Source organism: Eptesicus fuscus, chromosome 24 (assembly GCF_027574615.1).
Source record: "Eptesicus fuscus isolate TK198812 chromosome 24, DD_ASM_mEF_20220401, whole genome shotgun sequence".
Taxonomy (NCBI): Eukaryota; Metazoa; Chordata; class Mammalia; order Chiroptera; family Vespertilionidae; genus Eptesicus; species Eptesicus fuscus.
The window spans coordinates 9,256,098-9,272,057 of NC_072496.1; positions in this window are offsets into that span (position 1 = coordinate 9,256,098).

Sequence of the window (15,960 nt, forward strand, 5' to 3'; positions counted from 1 at the left end):
CCGAGGAGGACATGGCCAGTGCCCAGAAGCCATGCTGCTCCGTGTAAACCTTTACCTGCCGTGGCGCGTTGGCCTTGAACCTGCGTCCTGCCGACTTTCCTATTTAGCCCTTGTTTTTGCCTGGTGTTACAGAGTTCAAACCCCCGTTGGGAAAGCATTGGAGGACACTGCAGAGAAGCAGCAACGTGAGAGAGAAGAGTGACCACCGAGAAGAGGCAAGGGTCATGCGTAGGAAACACCATTTGTTAATATTATCTGGTCATCACCAGTCATGTTTTGAGCATTTGCCAACGTAGTATGATGGCTTATGTCGAGGGGTTTACTCTGTTTAGTTACAATTTAAGAAATTGCTTGGTGGGAGGGGGGAAGTAAGGTTGGTTGGTTTGTTACATATTCAAGTTTTTCTTTTTAAAAATAACAACAGGCTCCAGGTTTCCCTGCAGAAATCTGATTTCTCAGAAAGGGATTACTGCTAGTAAGTGAGATATTTCCCTATGGATTTATTTATTTTTTATTTTTTTAAAATATATTTTATTGATTTTTTACAGAGAGGAAGGGAGAGGGATAGAGAGCTAGAAACATCGATCAGCTGCCTCCCGCACACCCCCCCACCGGGGATGTGCCTGCAACCAAGGCACGTGCCCCTGACCGGAATCAAACCCGGGACCCCCCAGTCCACAGGCTGACGCTCTATCCACTGAGCCAAACCGGCTTCGGCCCTATGGATTTATTTAATTGGCACAGTAAGTTGGGTGCCGATGTTCCCATTATACAGATGAGGAAACCGAGGCCTAGGCAAGATGAAATCATTGCTCACGGTCATACAGCCAGTAAGTGGCAGAATCCCATTCAAACACAAGCAACCGGCTCCAGAGTCTGTCTGTTCAGCCCCTGAGCTAGTGAGCCGGACTGTTTGCACTTTCCCACTTAGCAAGTATGTCCTGAGAACAGACAGTGGAAGTTTCTGGCAAGCCCTGGAATTCATAAATTAGAAAAAAAAAATCCTGGCCCTTGCAATGAACTAAAATAATTGACAGGATGCAAATAGAATGGGCAGCGAATGATGGAAATAAGGGATGTCTCCTGTATGCGTGTATGCGGATTTGTACAAACACACCTGTGCTAGTTACCAGCTCACTGCCTCTCAGCTCCACGTGCATCCTTTTTGGCTGCTCTGTAAAAACACGGTGGGCTCCTTTAAATATTTTCTGCCTGCCCGGACCAGCCGGATATCCGGCTTTGTCAGCAGAGGGCACTGTAGTGACTCTATAAGAAGAAGGCGCCTGCTTGCTGGTCACAGTGTGGTTCTTTCTGTCTGCAGACTCCTGGGGCCCAGGTGGCTCCCCCAGCATCTGGCTCCTGCAGTGCCTGGAGGTCCCCAGCGTCCAGGGGCCAGCAGCTTCCAGGCCACCCCCTTGGGCAGTTTCATCGCAGAGTGCCTCGGGGGACCCCTGCTGGCGAACACCTGTCTCCGGCACCTGCCAAGGTATGAAATTTGTCAGACGTGTGCTCTGCTAACGGTAGGCACTTACTACCCTACGAGTTACCTATTTTTGTAACTACCTGTGGCCTCGCGCTTCTTTTACATCCTATTTCTTATTAACGATGGTAATAGGGAGGGAGAAATCTGGAAGAGAAGCTTAAGTTGTACTATGTCAGCCCGCCTGTGCACGTAAAAAACACGACTGTTGCTTCTCTCTCATGCAACCGACTATAACGAGGAAAACACGTATTAAGTCTTGAAATCCCTGCTGGCGGGTGGAGTTGAGCGAGACCCGGCCCCAGGAGTGGTGAGCTGTCCGTGTGGAGACGGAGCTTTAGTGTTTGCACCTGTTCTAACCTCGGAGCCTTTTACTCACCTGCGTACGGTGTTTGTTTACGATCTGTAGGTAGGTCTAGTTCAGTGGTCGGCAAACTCCTTAGTCCACAGAGCCAAATATCAACAGCACAACGATTGAAATTTCTTTGGAGAGCCCCATTTTTTAAACTTAAACTTCTTCTAACGCCACTTCTTCAACACAGACTCGCCCAGGCCGTGGTATTTTGTGGAAGAGCCACCCTCAAGGGGCCAAAGAGCCGCATGTGGCTCGCGAGCCGCAGTTTGCCGACCACGGATCTAACTTAAAAGCTTGGTGTAATAAACATTTAGCCTCCCCCACCCCCACTGAAATAAGACACAGACCTGCCCTCTCCAGCAGGATCTGGACTTCGTGCGTGTGTGTTTAGCGAGGTTGGAGGGAGTGGCTTCTTGCTTGTGGTAGGATGAAGATCTAGGCAAACTGCGCGGCTCTTTGGCCCCTTGAGTGTTCTAACGCCACTTCTTCAAAATAGACTCACCCAGGCCAAAAACCAACTTCTGCGCATGGGCCACAAAGTTTCAATCGCACTGTTCGTGCGCGCCCGCACGTGGTATTTTGTGGAAGAGCCACACTCAAGGGGCCAAAGAGCCGCATGTGGCTCGCGAGCCGCGGTTTGCCAACCACTGACCTAGGCAGTGGCCTCATTATTCCTAACCAGACTGAGGCAATAATGTTTGACTGACTCTTTAGAACAGAGGTCCTCAAACTTTTTAAACAGGGGGCCAGTTCACTGTCCCTCAGACCGTTGGAGGGCCGGACTATAGTTTAAAAAAAAACTATGAACAAATTCCTATGCACACTGCACATAACTTATTTTGAAGTAAAAAAACAAAACGGCAAAAACACCCGCATGTGGCCCGCGGGCCATAGTGTGAGGACGCCTGCTTTAGAAGCATCCCCGTGAACAAGGACGGGGCAGATTACATCATCTGGTTGTTGTTAAACAACCGGAGCAGGTGAATACTGGCAAGACGAATAGGCTTTATTTAATGTCTTCTTAAAATATCTTTTATTGATTTTTTACAGAGAGGAAGGGAGAGGGATAGAAAGCTAGAAACATTGATGAGAGAGAAACATCCATCAGCTGCCTCCTGCACGCCCCCTACTGGGGATGTACCCGCAACCAAGGTACATGCCCTTGACCGGAATCGAACCTGGGACCCTTCAGTCTGCAGGCCGAAGCTCTATCCATTGAGCCAAACTGGCTAGGGCAGTGGTCGGCAAACTCATGAGTCAACAGAGCCAAATATCAACAGTACAACGATTGAAATTTCTTTTGAGAGCCAAATTTTTTAAACTTAAGCTTTTCTAACGCCACTTCTTCAAAATAGACTCGCCCAGGCCGTGGTATTTTGTGGAAGAGCCACCCTCAAGGGGCCAAAGAGCCGCATGTGGCTCGCGAGCCGCAGTTTGCCGACCCCGGGGCTAGGGCCGAATAGGCTTTATTTGATTTGAACAGATTCCTGGTGGACTAGTGGTCTCAGAGCCTGCGTTAGCGAGACGGGTCTCCATGCAACAAGGAGGCAAACTTCACCTGCATAAAACCTTTCCATTAAAACTCACCTCGAAAGGGGGGTTAGTTTTCTCCCAGGTGGTATTCGTCCGTAATGACAAGGTTCGCCCAGGCTTTCTGAATGATCCAGAGAACAGAAAAGCGGGCTACTTGATCCTTCTCGACCTTCAGATTCTCATTTCTGTTAGTCGCAAGTGTACCCCAAATTGTATCCAGGGGACCCACTTCCTTCCCACTGTGATGGTTGAACTCAACCTATTAAAATTTCGGTTTTCCAGCGTCTTGGGCTCCACTATTGAGGTCAGCTGCTCGGGCTGTGGTGATGTCATGATGAGATTTTCCCTCTAAACTTAGGATTCCTCCCTGGGTTTTCCTTGTGAAGTGAATCAGGGGAAGGTGACAGGCCTCCAGTCATCCTGCCCCCGCCCCCCCCAGGAAAAACGGGGGGGGGGGGAGAGGAGCCTTGGAAGGGGTTGGTGTGCCCTGATTGTCACCTCCAGAGGAAACGCAAGCAGCATCCTTCGGGTCACGGACAGTGTCAAGGTCAACCTTAGTAATAAAAAGTGCCGAGTTAGAAATTACAAAGAGAGCCCAGCTGGCGTGGCTCAGTGGTTGAGTGTTGGCCTATGAACCGGGAGGTCACGGTTCGATTCCCGGTCAGGGCACATGCCGAGGTTGCAAGCTGGATCCCCAGTGTGGGGCGTGCAGGAGGCAGCCGATCCATGATTCTCTCTCGTCATTGATGGTTCTCTCTCTCTCCATCTCCCTTCCTCTCTGAAATCAATAAAAATATGTTTAAAACAAAAGAAATTACAGGGATAAGCAATAAGTAACACGCAAAGCGGGTCTGTTGAATCTGAGCAAGAACGCAGCCTACGGAAATCAGGCCTTGAGCAGGGGCAGACACAGTGAAAAGGGTCATAAAAAAGGCACAGAGCAAGACTCTCAATGCCTCTTGCATCTATCAGCATCTCTCCATCTGGAGGCCTCCTTATTGGTCCAAACCTTCATTATCCCTCCAGTGGATAACTTTTTGCAAAGCCCCGCCCCCTCCCAGTCTGTCTCTGCATATACTGAGCGGATAGAATGATTTTTTCCAAATACAAGTCAGATCCCACGGACTAATCGTTCCCAGCGCGGCCTGCAAGGCCCTGTAATGGCCTGGTGGCCCAGTGGTTCTCGATCCCAGCAAGTTTGTTCCCCAAGAAGCCATTAGGCGAGGCGGGACAGGGGTGACAATCTCTGCTATAAATGCCTAGTTCCAAGGGGGACAGTCACCGGATTCCAGTGTTTCCATAGTTTTGCTTTTTTAAAAATATATATTTTATTGATTTTTTACAGAGAGGAAGGGAGAGGGATAGAGAGTTAGAAACATCGATGAGAGAGAAACATCGATCAGCTGCCTCCTGCACACTCCCCTGTGGGGATGTGCCCGCAACCAAGGTACATGCCCTTGAGCGGAATCGAACCTGGGACCCTTCAGTCCGCAGGCCGACGCTCTATCCACTGGGCCAAACCAGCCAGGGCATAGTTTTGATATAATTAAAGGAGGGCACCCTACTGTCATTGGACCCGTAAACATGAGAAAGTGTATCAACCCCACAAGTCACATGGGCCTTCTCATGGATGTGATCTAATAAAGCCGTAGTTGATAGTGTACTGTGTAATCGGAACTTAGTTTTTTATAAAATAATAAAGGCCCAGATTTGGAAGAGAAATAAAATTTTTTTTTCTGCTGACATTGGAATACTAAGAACTAGAATGGAAGAAAACTATGTTCCCGAAGCTCCATCTAAATAGCAAGAAGTAGATAAAATGCTTTTGGCTTCGTTAACATCTTTGCATGGTGACTACAGCTGTTACTAAAGAGAGAATTATGTGTATGAAATTTTTATTTTTTTTTTATTTTTATTTTTTAAATATATTTTATTGATTTTTTACAGAGAGGAAGAGAGAGGGATAGAGAGTTAGAAACATCGATGATAGAGAATTATCGACCAGCCGCCTCTTGCATAACCCCCACCGGGGATGTGCCCGTAACCAAGGTACATGCCCTTGACCGGAATCGAACCTGGGACCCTTCAGTCTGCAGGCCGACGCTCTATCCACTGAGCCAAACCAGTTTTGGCATCACAAGATATTGAAATTTTTAGACCAAAATAAAGTTTCTAGGCATTGGAAAAGCTATGCTTTCAACTGTCTTCGCTAAAATGGAGATCTTAAGAAACAAAACTAAAACCAGGAAAACCATGTTAACATTGACAGGGGAAGCCCAGATCCCATGAAAATATCCCCATCTTGCCTCCTTCATGGTAATGTTGCGTTTCCTGCATGGCGATCTTGTTGTAGTTTTAATGGGCGGACATACAGACCTATTTCCATGGCCAAGTGCAAGTAAGAATGGCATGAAGTCGAAGGGAGTGGCCCTTTCCAAGTTCACAGCCCTCTGGCCCCTAAGACCACGCTGGGACACAATGAAACGCCAGCCACGTCTGAAATCTGCTCCTGTACTGTGACCCCCCACTCCCCGACCCCCCCCCCCCCCCCACCTCCTCTCCATGGTCAGCTCTGCTTCCCCAGTAGCTCCTACCTCCCTCCCCCCAGGAATGCCGCCCGGCCTCCCTTCCCGGTGCTTTATTTGCATGCGCTGGCCTTTTTATTGCAAATAGGGCTCTAAATCTTACTTTGGAAATGGATATCGCCCCGTGTGCGAGCGCACGTGCGAGCCAGGCCATCAATCATGTTAGTTATGAAAACCTGATCATAAGTGTTTTTAGTCCATTAGCCATTTCCCTTTATTTATGTCCCCTTTCAGGCAGGATCTGAGGCCAGTATTCCAAAGGTGGGTTTGGATGAAGAGCAGCCCAAGAGGGTATAAAACACTGTCACGTTCTTTCAGGCTGGGAAATGCTTCTCCCTCATGTTGTTTCTTACACAATTCCCAACAATCCAGTAACCTCGAGGCCAAGCATGTCAAACTCAAAGGCTGACGTGGGCCACATAAACAAGGTGTAAGTGTATGTGGGCCACAAAAAAAACCCCAAAAGCTTCCATTTTCATAGACACGTAGGTTTATTTCGATAGAGACATGCGGAATGCAAAGGGCTGAAATATATGAGTCGTCGTGAACATAAAATAATAGAACATTTTAATAAAAATTAATATTTTTTTCTTGAACATTAACTTACCAGACACTGAATAACTGCACAAATTAATAAGCGTAATGCAAATAAACCTATTTTTCTTGTTCTCTGAAAGTGAATTATTTCCTGTTGCGCACACCAAACAAGTCAGTCCAAGACTAATGACGTGGCCATCGGCTGCTAAAATATTCGCTGCTGGTATTAGTGGAGAGAAATGGTGCGCCTGCGCGTAAGGCACGTAAGGGAAATGAATGCAACACGATTATAGTGATCAGTCATTAGCGAACATTGTAGTTGGTTATTAATAATTATGTATAATAGGATATTGTAAAAATTAAGTTACAACATTTTTATTAAAACGTTTCTTATATACCGTTATATTGGCTGAGTCGCAAAAAATATTCGTTGTGGGCCGCATGTGGCCCGCGGGCCACGAGTTTCACATGCTTGTTGTAGGGCAGTGGTCGGCAAACTCATTAGTCAACAGAGCCAAATATCAACAGTACAACGATTGAAATTTCTTTGGAGAGCCGAAAACTGACTTCTGCGCGTGGGCCACGAAGTTTCATTCGCACTGTACGTGCGTGCCCACATGTGGTATTTTGTGGAAGAGCCACAATCAAGGGGCCAAAGAGCCGCATGTGGCTCACAAGCCGCAGTTTGCCGACCACTGTTGTAGGGGAATGAGAGCAGAACGAGGAATTGGGCCGAGGATAGGAAGTATTTAATATCTATCCATTATGTATCTACTAGTAGCCCTTTTGCAGGAAGAATCCTGCAAGTGGCCGCTGCCGCCCGCCCGCCCCACTCCGCCCCGCCCAGGCTTTCCCTCTGGCAGCCACCTTGCTTTCCGATTTTTCTCCCTCTTCTTCTAAGTTGTCTTCACTCCTCCCTCCCTCAGCATATGCAAATTAACCGCCATCTTTATTGGGTAATTTGCATAATCACCCTGATTGGCTGGTGGGCGTGGCTTTGGCTGGTGGGCATGGCTTGGGCGTAGTGAAGGTGCGGTCAATTTGCATATTACTATTTTATTAGGTAGGATTACCTACCTATCTAATATCTATGTATCTATTATCTATATATGTATGTATCTATCTTTCTACCTATCTATCTTTTATCTATCTACCTATTATCTACCTATCTATTATGTCTCTATCTAGCTATTATCTATTATGTATGCATGTCTATCTATCTATCACCTCTTTCTCTTTTCTATTATTGCATTCATTACTTTTAACGAACATTACCACATTTCCAAAAAAAAACTTATTACGCACTCAATAAATGTACCTGTAGGCTATTTTGAGATATTTCGCTCCATTTCAGCATCGAACAGAAATCCAGCTCGTGATTGGTTAATAGAATCCCATTGCTCTTGCTGCTGCTTTGTCTCCCAGATAGCCTGCAGTCTGGGCGGCTGACCCTTCAAAGAACGTGTCCCGTGCCTTTCCTGGGGCACCGTGGCTGTCAGCTGTTGAGGCTGCTGGTGTGTGGGTACCAAGTTAATGTATCCTCGAAGCCCTAGCGGGTCCTGCCCCAGCGGGGAGTGTGTGGACATGTCAGCCCAGGGGCTTGTCTCTGAGCATCACCCCAGCCATAGGCAGCAGGGGTGTGGACATCATTCCCCGAGCTTTGCCCGGTGAGCCGGGAGAGAAAACAAGCCTGGTGAGAAAAAGGGTGCTTTGAGTGATCTGTCTTTTCTGTCACTTTAAACCCCATCCTAATAGAAACGCAAAAGAGATGCATTTTCTCCACCAGGTGAAGACGCATTGGGGGGGTCTTTTAAGCAAAGAATCAAATGTTTGGGCCAATGTCCAAAAACAGTCAGCGATGTTGTAACTCCGTGTCGGGCCGGCTGCCTCACTTGAGCTGCGCGCACTTCCTAGTGAGTGTCCGACTCGTTTGCATCAATTCCCATTAATGAACATGCAGATGGCGATGTTTTCAGTCCTCGCCGTGCGGACGCGAACGAAAGCCAACACAGCGGAACACCGGCTCCTTGAGTCACCTCGTCCTTCTCGGTGGACTCGCTCCTAATTGAATGTTAAGATCAAAGTTGAAGTTTATAAGAAAGAAAAACAAGTTCGGATAAATAGTTATGATCTGACATCCTTATGAAAATTCATGACCTGCCGCTTTACCGGGGGGCCTTAGAAGAATTCTAATGTGCAGTGTGCGGAGCTATTAAACGGCTAGTCCGCGCCAGCCTCTTGATAAGAAGTGAGTTAAATAATTGTCCTGTTCAACTTATGCTTGTTAACCTTTAAGGTCAACCGGTTTGAACATACGTTTAATGAAATTCTGGAGCCAGAATTTATGATACTGCTGCTGAATGTTAAATTGGACAATTTACATAAGCAGGACATTAACCTTCCGAGCACTAAATAGCATTTTAGCACTTAGCCGCTGGGGACAATCAGGGACATGTTCTATATATTTGTGATTAGCTTGCCTGGAAACTCTCCTGATGACCAAGTGGCCTACCAAGTTTAGCGGCATAATTAAATGAATGGACTCGGCCTAAGTAAATTATCAGTGCTGTGTATAGTATATCATTACAGTGCGGGGGGGGGGGGGGAAAGGAAGAGATGAATAATTTAATAATACATGACTAATTTATCAATGCTAAGTGACTGCGAGGAGGCTCTCTGCAGCTCATTGTTTTAAAGCCGAGATGTGATTTGCTGCTTTGGGGATTAAAATGGAACCGATTTCATGTCTGACCAGAAACAGATAGAAGCTGTTGGTTTTTATTTCCTCGAGGCGAGAGGCGTGGTGCGTTTTGCTTTGGGGATAGGACCCAATACCTACTACAGTGCGCTGTTTAGCAGGTAAACTCGTCATTTGTCACAATCGAATGTACGCGGCCCCTACGACTTGGGAGCCTTCCTGAGGGGAGGGCGTGAACCAGTGTTGCCCATAAGCCCGGCTTAGGACGCAGTGACAATGGTCATTATGGTTTGGAAGGGTCAGGTACCAAGGAGGGCAATGGGCACTTCACCTGAAAACATGCCTAGTGAGTGTGGATGCCCAGTTCACGGCAGGTGCATTCTGTAAGCTCGGCTAACATCCGGGCGCATTGACCTTCCACGACTGACTACCTACTTGGGGAACTCGCAGAACACCCTGAAGTCAGCTGGGGCCCCTGCCTCTGAGACCTCTAAAGTGAACCTGGGCCCTAGCCGGTTTTGCTCAGTGGATAAGAGTGTCGGCCTGGGGACTGATTGGTACCGGGTTCGATTCCGGTCAAGGGCACGTACCGAGGTTGCAGGCTCCTCCCCGGCTTGGGCCCTGGTCAGGCGCGTGCAGGAGGCAACCAATCCATGTGTCTCTCTCACGTCGATGTTTCTGTCTTTCCCTCTCTCTTCCATCCTCTCTAAAAATCAGTGGGGAAATATCCTTGGGTGAGGATTAAAAAATAAAAAGAAATAAATAAAATAAAGTGAACCTGGCTCAGATCTCAATCCATGCAGGTGATGGTGTAAGACTCTTTTTTTTTTTTTTTTTATTCCTGAAATGCCCTTGGTTTTGACTTTCTTGTGCTTCTCTCTCTCAATCTCTCATTCTCCTTGTCTCTCTTGTCTTGAGAGAACCTTACTGACTTAGCCTTCTTACTGGCTTCCCCTGAATCTATTCAACTCCCCCCAAATCCCAAAAATTAACGACTCCTTCCCATTGTTCGGCAGCCACTTGGTGCTGTGAGACCTCCTAGACCTTTCTATTGGGACAGCGCTCTTTCTCCCAGAACCGACTTGAAACTCGATGGACGTCTGTGTTGACAATGTGGCTCAGTGGTTTCCTCACCTTTGTCGCCACTCGGGTAACATGCCTTGAGCTGGCTCCGCGGAAACTCAGTTCAAGCGGTTTCTTTCTCTTCCTAGCCTGTCTCCCAGGGGCCCCCAGCGAAATCGCTAGAACAGTAGCCACATCGAAATGAAACGAGGGAGGCAGCTGGCTTCTGAGAAGCTCGATAAAGCTTATTCCGCGTTCAGAGCCGAGTAGATGTGGTTTATGGGTTAGCGGAGCGTCTGGATGAACTAAACCGACAGGAAGTTTGATACTCGGCAGTTAAAGGTGTCACTACTGCCTTGTGACTCGTGTTCTCCTAATTCTTCTAAAATGCTCCCCTGTTCAAGGTAGTTTCTGGCCAACAGATGTGATAAGATAGTATTTCCGTTCTGGCTCCCACCTCTCTTTTGTGGCACATCTTACCTGGAGAAGACAGCTATAAGTTAAAATTTTTTGGAATGATCCTATATTATAAAGAGATAATATGCAAATTGACCATCACTCCAACACACAAGATGGCCGGCAGGGGAGGGCACTTGGGAGAGACCAGGCCTGCAAGGGAGGGCAGTTAGGGGTGACGGGGCCGGCAGAGGAGGACAGTTGGGGGCAACCCAGGCCTGCAGGGGAGGGCAGTTGTGGGGGACCAGGCCTGCAGGGGAGGGCAGTTGGGAGGCAATCAGGCCAGCAGTGGAGGGCAGTTGGGGGGGACACAGGCCTGGAGGGGAGGGCAGTTGGGGGGGGGAGACCAGCTCTGCAGGGGAGGGCAGTTGGGGGGAACCAGGCTGCAGGGGAGGGCAGTTGGGACGACCAGGCCTACAGGGGAGGGCAGTTGGGGGCAGCCAGGCCTGCAGAGGAGGACAGTTGGGGGGGACCAGGCGTGCAGGGGAGGACAGTTAGGGGCGACCAGATCAGCAGGGGAGGGCAGTTAGGGCAATCGGGCCGGCAGGGGAGGGTAGTTAGGGGTGTCCAGGCTGGCAAGGGAGGGAAGTTAGGGGTGACTGGGTCAGCAGGGGAGGGCAGTTGGGGGTGACCAGGCTTGCAGGGGAGGGCAGTTAGGGGCAATCGGGCTGGCAGAGGAGCAGTTAGGCGTCGATCAGGCTGGCAGGGGAGTGGTTAGGGGGTGATCAGGCTGGCAGGCAGAAGCAGTTCGGGGCAATCAGGCAGGTAGGCAGGCAAGCGGTTGGGAGCCAGCAGTCCTGGATTGTAAGAGGGAAGCTGGACATCCCTCAAGGGGTCCCAGATTGGAGAAGGTGCAGGCTGGGCTGAGGGAACACCCCCCACCCCTAGGCCTCTAGTTACATATAAAGAATAACTCTTGAAACAGGCAGATCTTGTGACTTGGAGCCCCAAGTATCTATTTCAAAATCTCTAGCGCCCCCTACTGGTTACCATGTTCATCCGGGAGTTACTGAGCCAGAGACGAGAAGAACATTCATTCAAAGTATTTTTCAAGGATGCAAATGATTGCATTGCCCTCTTCTTATGGGCTAGTATCATCTCAGCTAGGAATGCTTTTCAATAAGCATTTGTGCCTTAATAAGCAGATTTCCTTGCCTCTCCTTTTACTGCTCTTTCATGTTCCCTATATTTTTTTCCTTTTGGGGGCTTGGAATAAATTATTTCATTGGGCAAGGATAACCTTACATTATTTCCAGTCAACACCTGGCTAGAAATATGTACCGACAGATTTTTTTCATCTATGAGGACAAACTCAACTTGAAAAATGGAAGTGTTGGTGCAGCCACCTGAAAAGATTTGAAACATCCTGTCCATTTTATTGCAACCATCAGGCAATTTGCAAGGAACACGCTTCCTGTTACCTGGAAGGAAGAGAAACGTCTCTGACATCCTCCCCGCTCAGCCTCTTGTAGAGAATTCCTTTCGTGGCTTGGGGAAGTGGGTCACACACACAGGTTCCAGTTATTCTGTCCCCGCCTCGGGCTAAATCGCGCGGTGACGGAAAACCCTTTCAGGTTGTCAGGTGTTAATGTAAAACACCCCGAGACCCGCGGATTCGTCTTCATCCAGTTGACGAATGCTTTCCCCGTGTCGTTACATGTTGGTAAATTAAAGAAACCTCCCGGACAGTCCTGTCAACAGTTTACTAAAAGGCTCCTCATTTGTGAGGTTGAGCTGTCACATGCGTGTAATTTAACCCTCTTGAATGATCACTCAAAAATGCCCAAGTGTTTGGTGTTTAGACACCAGATGGGAGGTTTGCTGCTGCCATCGTCACATTTCCGGCTGATGAGAGGGGAAATGAGCGAAACATATGCAGCCCTCCCAACCCCCCCGGCCTCGCCAGCCCCCTCCCCCCCAATACAGCAATCCTTATGTCATCTCCCCAACAGGAACAGAGTATTGCTTTCACTGTAGATCAAACACATCCCCGTGGATCATTATCTTTGAAAACCTAAGGAATAGAGGGTGAATGCGGACTGATGCCTCCTTTATTTCCTGGTCCACTCACGGAAGGAATCATTGCTGCAGAGGCTGGCCTGAGCGAGGGGTTCAGTTCTCAGAATCGATGGGTGGCATTTCTACGAGGTATTACTATGTGTGAACGGCTGTAAGTGGCATGGTGTTTGAAGTGGTTTGGTGTTTGACTTATTTTCCTTTAGTTGTATCTTCATTGCTGTTGTACACTGTTCTGAGGTGAGCCGTGTCGAGGGCAAGGCAAAGAACTGGTTATCGAAGACGATGTATTATAGAGTTGTACACTTGAAACTTACATAATCTTATTAACCACTGTCACCCCCAATGCACTGCATCAAATTTTAAAAAAGGAAATGAACACAGACTTTGTGCTTTCCTGTCCGGAATACATTTGCAACTATTTCCCGTTATTCAGATAATTATGACCATATGGTGAGTTTTTAACTGTTGTGACAGGCCAGGTTGATCAGCTTAACCTATAGACATTAGGGAGAGTCTCTTTAGTGGCCGCCTGGTCGGCATGGCTCAGTGGCTGAGCGTCAACCTATGTATGAACCAGGAGGTCATGGTTTGATTCCCGGTCAGGGCTCAATCCCCAGTGGAGGGTGTGCAGGAGGCAGCCGATCAATGATTCTCTCTCATCATCAATGTTTTCTTTCTCTCTCCCACTCCCTTCCTCTCTGAAAGCAATAAAAATATATTAGCCCTAGCCGGTTTGGCTCAGTGGATAGAGCATCGGCTTGTGGACTGACTGAAGGGTCCCAGGTTCAATTCCAGTCAAGGGCACATGCCCAGGTTGCCAGTTCAATCCCCAGTAGGGGGTGTGCAGAAGGCAGGCAATCAGTGATTCTCTCTCATCATTGATGTTTCTATCTTTCTCTCCCGTTCCCTTCCTCTCTGAAATCAATAAAATAGATATTTTAATAAAAATATACTAAAGATAAATGACCAAAATACACTGAGTGGCCAGATTATTATGATCTCTGAACGCATAATAATATGGCCTTTCTCTCTCTCTCTCTCCTCTCTCTCTCTCTCTCTCTCTCTCTATATATATATATATATATATATATATGTATCCACACACACACACACACACACACACACACACACACACTAGAGGCCCGGTGCACGAAATTCATGCACGGATGGGGGTTGTCCCTCAGCCCAGCCTGTACCCTCTCCAACATGGGACCCCTCAAGGGATGTCTGACTGCCCGTTTAGGCCCGATCCCAACGGGATCGGGCCTAAACGGGCAGTTGGACATCCCTCTCACAATCCAGGACTGCTGGCTCCCAACTGCTTGCCTGCCTGCCTTCCTGATTGCCCCTAACTGCTTCTGCCTGCCAGCCTGATCACCCCCTAACCACTCTGCTGCCAGCCTGTTTGCCCCCAACTTCCCTCCTCTGCCGGCCTGGTCACCCCTAACTGCCCTCTCCTGCAGGGTTGATCACCTCCAACTGCCCTCCCTTGCAGGCCTGGTCCCTCTCAACTGCCCTCCCTTGCAGGCCGGGTGCCTCCCAACTGCCCTCTCCTGCTGGCCATCTTGTGGTGGCCATCTTGTGTCCACATGGGGGCAGGATCTTTGACCACATGGGGGCAGCTATATTGTGTGTTGCAGTGATGATCAATCTGCATATTACTCTTTTATTAGATAGGATAGAGGCCTGGTACAGGGGTGGGGGCCAGCTGGTTTGCCCTGAAGGGCGTCCCGGATCAGGTGGGGTTCCCTTGGGGCGTGGGGCGGCCTGAGCGAGGGGCCTGTGGTGGTTTGCAGTCTGGCCATGCCCCTGGCAACCCAAGCAGAGGCCCTGGTATCTGGAATTTATTTTCCTTCTACAATTGAAACTTTGTAGCCTGGAGCAGAGCCAAGCCTGGGGCTCCCTCCGAGGCCGGCAGCCATTTGTGTTGGGGTTATAATTGAAACTTTATTGCCTTAAGTGGGTGGGCCCAGCCAGGGTGTGTGGAAAGCTTTGCTTCCCGTTGCCGGCGGCAACCCTGGCCTGCTCTCTCAAGCTCCATTCTGCCGCCATTTGTTTGAATTTATTTACCTTCTATAATTGAAACTTTGTAGCTTGAGTGGAGGCTTAGGCCTGGCAAGGGCAGGCAGAAAGCTTGGCTTCCTCTGTTACCTAGGAAACCTTGCTCTCTGTGGCTGTAGCCATCTTGGTTTGAGTTAATTTGCATGGTTGCTCTGATTGGATGGTGGGCGTGGCTTGTAGGCGTGGCTTGTGGGTGTGTCAGAGGTATGGTCAATTTGCATATTTGTCTATTATTAGGTAGGATACATATATATGTGTGTGTGTGTGTGTGTGTATATATATATACACATATGCACACACACACATATATATATATATATATATATATATATATATATATATATATGTATATGTATGTTAGAGGCCTGGTGCATGAATTCGTGCATGGGTGGGGTCCAGCCAGCCTGGCCAGGGGGAGGGGACATGGGCAGTTGGCCGGCCGCCTGCTGGTCAAACTCCTGGTCTAGGGGACAATTTGCATATTAGCCTTTTATTATATAGGATATACACTGAGTGGCCAGATTATTATGCGTTCAGCGATCATAATAATCTGGCCACTCAGTGTATATATAGGTTGACCTAAAGAAATTAGCCTGGATCTGGAAAAAAAAATGGCGACGGAATAGAGTCGGGTTTGGAGTCTGTTCCTGGGGCGGAGAGTCGGAGCAGCAGAGGCTCGCAGAGGGAGTGTATGTGGGCAAGCCAAGGGACAGCTAAACTCCAGGAGAAGGCGGGGGAGTGCTGGGCAGTGTTCCTCTGATCGCGCAGCACCCACAGGGGCTGGGTCCCCTCCTGGAGCTGCGGGCTCGCCGGGCGCCTCGCCATCTTGCAAGGAAAGGAGGATTTTAATGGAAACCTGACTTTCCGCGACAACTGCAAACACTGAACTGCGGGGAGCACCAGACCACCGGTCCCCTATCAGCGCAAACAGTCGGACTCAAAGAAACTCGTCACTGCACCACGGAAAGGTCAGATTTCGCCTGAAATGAGGGGCGGTTTCTAATCCCCGCGGTGGGTGAGGGAAGCGCTGGGTGAGGGAAGCGCGGCAGCCGCAGGACCACAGGACCGGCAGGAGCCGGGAGGTCTGTGCCTAGAAAAATCGGCGGCAGTTGGAACTGCCCTGATCCGTGAATGAGGAGGGGGGTCTTCTGAGCTGCTAACAGAAGTGACCTCT